Source organism: Xiphias gladius, chromosome 12 (genome assembly GCF_016859285.1).
Source record: "Xiphias gladius isolate SHS-SW01 ecotype Sanya breed wild chromosome 12, ASM1685928v1, whole genome shotgun sequence".
In the NCBI taxonomy this organism is placed as follows: domain Eukaryota; kingdom Metazoa; phylum Chordata; class Actinopteri; order Istiophoriformes; family Xiphiidae; genus Xiphias; species Xiphias gladius.
In genome coordinates, this window is record NC_053411.1 from 1,119,421 (window position 1) to 1,125,972 (window position 6,552).

General features: G+C 39.9%; 1 non-coding gene across 1 annotated transcript; it reads left to right on the plus strand.

Annotated features, from left to right (window-relative positions):
- Positions 1-5,879: 5,879 nt before the first annotated feature.
- LOC120797800 lies at positions 5,880-6,042 on the plus strand. Its single transcript, XR_005708588.1, has one exon. It is a non-coding gene; the product is annotated as a U1 spliceosomal RNA (small nuclear RNA).
- Positions 6,043-6,552: the final 510 nt, after the last annotated feature.

Below are 6,552 nucleotides of genomic sequence, written 5' to 3' on the forward strand. Positions count from 1 at the left end.
CAACAATCATGCCATGGTTAAAGTCACTGGCATCATATTTTTTCCCCATTCTGATGTTTTATGTAAACATTAAATGAAGTGAGGTGTATGGTCACATATGTAGAACTGAATTTATATGTTTAAATATATCCTCAGAGGGTGCCTTGCAGTCTGAATAGGAGGAAATGCTTTGGACGTAAAGTCTTAGATTAGTGAAATTTTCAGGAAAAACAACTGCCTTATTTAAGACCTGGTGGTCAAGGCTGATTTTCAGAGTTGTTCATTGGCTTCACACCCTCTCACAAGCAGATCTGCAGATGCTTGATTTGACGCTGTACTTCTTTGTAATAAACCTTTATATGCAATCAAGAGGGTGTCAGCGGAGTATCCTTCATCCTCTTCAAATCATCAACACCATCTAATAAACTACAGAAGCTCCTGACCTGTATTTGCATGATTTTATGCATTGTACTGCTGCAAAATGACTGGCTGATTGCATTACTGCATGAATAAGTGGTGTTCTAATAAAGTGAAAAATAAGTAACCACCATCAGCATCTTTCCAAAGACTAGGGTTCAGACCAGTTAAATAGAAAGTGAAAATAGTTAGATAGGGTTCTGGAGCTTTGGCTCTGCACATGTTCCAGCACATGTACTGTTTTTGTCTGTGGGTTTGTTAATGAGGAACTAGAATAATGTCAGTGAGGAAGTTGTTAATCCTGTTGTTACCTTTGGAAATGGTTTTTCCTGTCTGTAAAATGGCAGCTTGGCTTGCAGCTCATGCTTTGGGTTTTGTTTGTGTGAGTTTTGTTGTAACTTGATTTCCTCTTTGTGTTTCACATCTTGGGACCAGGGGTTGGCTAGTGAGCTTTGTGTTTAGTGGAATCTTTTGTGTACTACTTTGGTTTATCCTTATGTGTGAAATCCAGTTTTGTATTTATTTGGCAGCTGGAATTTTGTGAAGACACTATAAGTTCAGGGCCCTCATCCCAGAACTGCTAGCTTCAAGTCAATGTGCTCTCAGACCGCTGCAGCAGAATGTGACAAGGCTTTTACCGCTTGCTGAACGACCAGCGTGGCCCCTGCCCTAGTTGATTTCCAGAGGGACGCTAAGCTACAGAAGCAGGGTCTGGTATGGATCCCCCCTTTAGAAATATATGCTTGTTTGGAGGTATGTTCCTCCAAACGCAGGCTGGTTTGGCTAATGTGCCTAGCTGCTGCATCATGGTAGAGGGGATGGATGATTTTGGAAATGAGTGGTTGATAGCCAGGACCATTAGTTGGATACATGGGGTTAAGGTAAGGACTGTGTAATCCAAATTCATCTTCTACTGCTGCAGAAATGCCTACTGGCTTCTGTACTCCAGGGTTGATACTGTGGATGTACTCACCAAAGATGAGTTGGTTTTCTTTCCCCAAAAACCCTCAGTGGACAGTAGGGGAGGCTCCAGCTGTACAGCATCCTGACTGTATTTTGCAAGGAGAAGATTTGCTGACTGATGAACAAGAGAAGTTGCAAGACCTGCTGACTAAATTGTAAGAGGTTTTGGTGGGCCACGATAATGTTTTTGGACACACCAGTGCAGTTCTTCACCAGATAACCACAGGAGCACCATAGTGCTCCTCCAACGCCCAAATGGTACCGGCCTATTTCACTAGTTTAAGAAGATGCCATTCGGGCCTGTGCAATACCTCTGCAACCTTGCAGCGCCTGATGCAGAGATGCCTCGGATACAAGGTAAATGATTATCTTTTGATATATTTTGATGATATGATCATTTATTCCTTTTCTCTTTTGATAGTCACCCACAGCACTAGGAGCAGTATTTTGAGAGGCTCCAGCAGCTTAGCCCCATAAGTGTGAGCTCTTCATGAAACAGGTTCAATTCCTGGGCCATGTGTTTTGAATAGATATAGCGTGACTACAGATCAGGAAAAGAGAGCAGCTGCGAGGAACTGGCCAATACCAGAGACAGTGAAACAGGAATGGTCCCTCTTAGGTTTTGCTGGTTATTACCGGTGATTTATTCCTGCCTATACAAAAAACCACAAGCTCCACTGCTGGCACCTATACTAGCCTATGCCAGCTATAACCTCCCTTTCAGACTTGGCAGATGAGGCAAAGTAACAACCCTGACCCTAGCCAGGTAGTTCAGTGGAAGTTCAGTGGTTTTTCCCTTTTTGTTGTTGTTTTCCAGGTACAGCCAAATCTATTATAACATTCCCCGTCTGGGTTTCAACATTAATTACTCACACAATTCTGTCTGCAATGGCTTTCGAAGACTCCTTTCAATTTGTTCAAAGCTTTTTGTACTTGCTCAATACTTTTGTCGTAAATGAATTTCCATAGTTGACTGGTTGTTGTGACTTGTATGGTATCAGCCACATTGTATCAGCATTATTTGTAGCTGAGTAGCTACCTAAAGACATAAATTACCAGGCTCTCTTGAGAAAAACATACCATGATAAGACCATGATAAGAATCTTGCTGAAGAATCTTGAAGAATCTTGCTGTTTCTCTGGAGCTTCAGTCACTTTACATCAGAGGATAGGAGTTTAATATTTGTTTTTTCAGCCTCTGCCTCCTACTCACTCTGCCCTCACCAAACATCCAGGGAGCACAAAGTTTCCACACAACACAAAGCCCAGATACATCATGCTAACCCTCATATAATGCTTCTTTGTGGCCTTTTGACCTCCACTCTGCAGGGAAACACATTTAACCCTTCATGTAATCAACTCCACTCACGACATCACACCTCCAAACAATACAGAGCATTCTGGCTTCACAGTGGTACACCATATTTTTAGTCTAATGGATTCTGACGGCACCAAGCCAATCCGTCAGCAGGAGAATAAAGTTGTGTAGACACACATACAAATATGGATGCATCTGTGTCTGAAGCCAAGGTCTAATCATAATGGAACAGAACTTTTAGCAGAGTGTGTGTGTGTGTGTGTGTGTGTGTGTGTGTGTGTGTGTGTGTGTGTGTGTGTGTGTGTGTGTGTGTGTGTGTGTATTTGTACCATCTGTTCGAGACGAAAGTGACTATTTGCAAACTGAGCATATTTATTATTACAGCAGTGAAAGCAACATATTGTATTGATGGGAAGACAGCCCTGTCTTAATACAGGAATGCTGATATCTGACAATTCCTCAAAACCCTGGATTACGTTCAGTGACAATGTTTTTTCCAATTCTTGCGTTTTGCATCTGTGCATGAAACTTGAAGTTAAGTTTAGTAACAGGACTGGATTACAAACCCGGAATTTAGGGAAACTGCCAAAGCCCTAGGTTCACTATCATCGGGCTAAACTTTATTTCATTAAGTGCAAATTTGTTCCAGACTTTGCACCACTACAGTACATCAGATAAGATAGTTCCTTCATTACCTGACTTCACTGGCCTGTCTTGTAGAAAGGTCCAGTGTCAAAATACAGTTTTATTGCTTTTATCTTAGTTTATATTTTGCTCCCATGTGTCTATGTATTACACTTGTCTTGTATCAAATTGCATCAAAGAAATTGACATGATGATATCCTGCCATATGTGTTGGTACCTTTCATTATCATAATTTAAACACTGAGACATCACTGGACTGTTGCTGGCTTGCTTTACACGAACAACAAAATTATAATATTTAAAGGTATGGCCTCAGGGAAAAGAAGCTAAAATCCAGATCGAATAGCTGTGCATCTATCAGTAGTAACTCTGCCTATAAAAGAGAGGAGGAGCACAGCAGTAGCTGCCAGTGAGTCCAGTTCAAACATCCGTTAAGCTTTACACCATCAGTAGGCAGAAGACAACAAGAAGCTAGCGAGTTTATTTAGCAGGACAGTGTCCTAGTAGTTTTCTGCTCTGGTTCCATCAGACACCCTAAAACACTAATTACAGTACACATAGTCTCTGTGATCGGCTTAAACGTTTTAGTGTTTTCAGACAATTTTTATAATTGTATTACAGAAAGATCCAATGAAGAAAGAAAAGACACTAAAATGGAAATATGTCTGGCATTGTATTTACTGCTGTACTGTCCAGTTTGTATTCTAATCTCGCATATAGCTACTAACATGTAGTTACAGATTGTGGAAAGTGAAAAACATAAATAAAATTCAATACCAGCTAACTTACTTCTTAATGTTCATTGTTTGTTGATACTTTTTAGTGTGGACTTAGACTGTAGCTACTTTGCTGTTGTAGTTGTGGACCGTAAAATGAAAAGGTTCTGATACAGTTTTTCTTCACTAACTATAGGAATGAAATCATCATGGAATCTGTAATTGAATTGTGTAAATAACAATTAGACAATAAGATTACACAAATATATATAAATATAAATCATATTCAGGTGTTTCTATTTCATGTATTGTTCTACAAATCATCATAGATAATTTAACCTCTGTTTACTACATGATTCTCTAGAAGTGTGACAAATGCCGTATGTGACGGTGATTAGCAAAACTAACTTATTTTGAGTTGTAGTATTGTGTGTATTTGTGTGTACTGTTTTTAATTAAGCATCATTGTGAGACAAGGACATATCACTACTGATAATGCGTGTTCTTTTTTCTGCTTCTGCTTTCCTCTGATCAGAGCAACCAGGTTCTTTTAGATTAAGCACCAAACATCCCTGGGTGGGCTCAAACCACCAACCTTTCAGTTAACAGCCCAAACAGCTAATCAAATGCGCCACAGAGACGACTTTGGCCAAAGAAGGTGATGCTGCATCGTCAATCTTCTCTCCCCAACCACCTGCACTTCCTACTTCTACAATTCAGGGTGGTCAATAGTGAGGTTTCTTCATACTCCAATTACATTTTTAAAACGAAGCTGGTTTAATTGTAGCATATTAATTATATAAACCTGCTATACAGATGTTATTTGTGTGTGTGTATATATATATATATATATATATATAGTTTTAGTATTTGGATAAAATAATAATAATGTGTCATATTTTTTCTGTCACAGCCACACTTGCTGCTGGTTTCTTTAACCCTTGCCTCTCATAACAGCAAGTAAGTTTTTCATTTAGATGATGTAACCTGGTTAGTTTATGCACAAGACATCCCTAGATGGGCTCGCACCACCAATAGCCACACACAAATTTCGCCACAGAGACAACTTTGGGCAAAAAAGAAGAGGGTGTGGTCCCAATCTTCAATTTCCACCCACCTGCATTTGTTTTTTCTACTACTACTTTTTACTTCTAAATTTCTGGCTGGGTAATATAGCAAAACTTTTAATCATGGAATTTTGAATTTTACATTCATACACAATCAACAATTGTAGGTATTTAAACAAAAGATGTCCTGGGGTGGGCTCAAACCACCAACCTAAAGTGTGCTTACTCTTTTAAAGCCATTTTTTCCCTTATTGTTTCCTTAACCCTTCCGTCTGATCACAGAGAGATAGATGATGTAACCTGGTAAATTTCAGCGCAATAAGCCCCTGGGTGGGCTTGAACCTCCTAACTTTCAGTTAAGGGCCCTACACACTAACCAACTGTGCCACAGAGACAACTTTGAGCAAACATGAAGAGGATGTGGTACCGATCTTCAGTTCCCACCCACCTGCATTTGCTTTTTCTACTACCTTCTTGTTCCTAATATGTTTCAGGCTGGTCAATAAGGAGGTTTCTTCACATCCTTCAGTTTAATTTTTAAACCATAACGGGCTCACTATTTGCATATTAGTTCTATAACGCTGCTTCCCGAATTTATTTGTTAATCAATTTATTTTTTATTATTTGAAAAACATGGTAACTGACTAATTTAGACTTATTGAAAGTATGGGGGTGTATTTTTTGCTGGTGATGGTGATATTATGTGATTATGCATTGTGGGCACCGTCAGCCAGAGTGCTGGGAAAGACCCCCCTGTCTCTGACAGGTCCAACTAATACTTACCTAGCAGGGGAGATACCATGGTCAAGAAGGTGGTTGACCCAGGACGAGGCTCATCCATTGCACTCTGGTTGTGCTGACCCCTGTGAAATCCCCAAATGTGGGAATCTCAAATGCGTAATTTCTTGTGGTGGGGTTCCAGATCACACTCTTCCTTGATAATGATATTGAAAAACAACAAAGGTGTCCTGGGTGGCAATGTGCTGCGCAGTATGCCAATTTTTCTGCTTGAAGATGTGGTAATGTTGATTTTGAGCTCCTAGATTATTTTTGTAGTTTTTCCAGAAAGTCGCAGTATTGCTATGCGGCAGCGTCTAGTGTACACTGTGAAGCTGTGTGTTGAGTAATGCCAAAAACAGGTGATCCTGATGGCAGTGGGAAGTGGGTGTGGCCTTTTAGCTGAAACAAAATGAACTGAATGATGTGGAAGAAATGAGCGCTAGATATTCTTCTATCGTTAGCATGCTTAGGTTTTGGGCTTCCTTTGCTGTCTCACAGAAAGATGGTTTTTGGTTGGCCAGTCACAGTCAAAAATCTCATAGAAAGAGAGTACACATCTGAGTTCGACATAGGTGTTTTTAACTGCTGGTATGTAACTAAAACTGCCCTCCACTCTGAGGTCAGAAAAATAACTTTCATACATCACTGAATACAACTAATTCATGTCT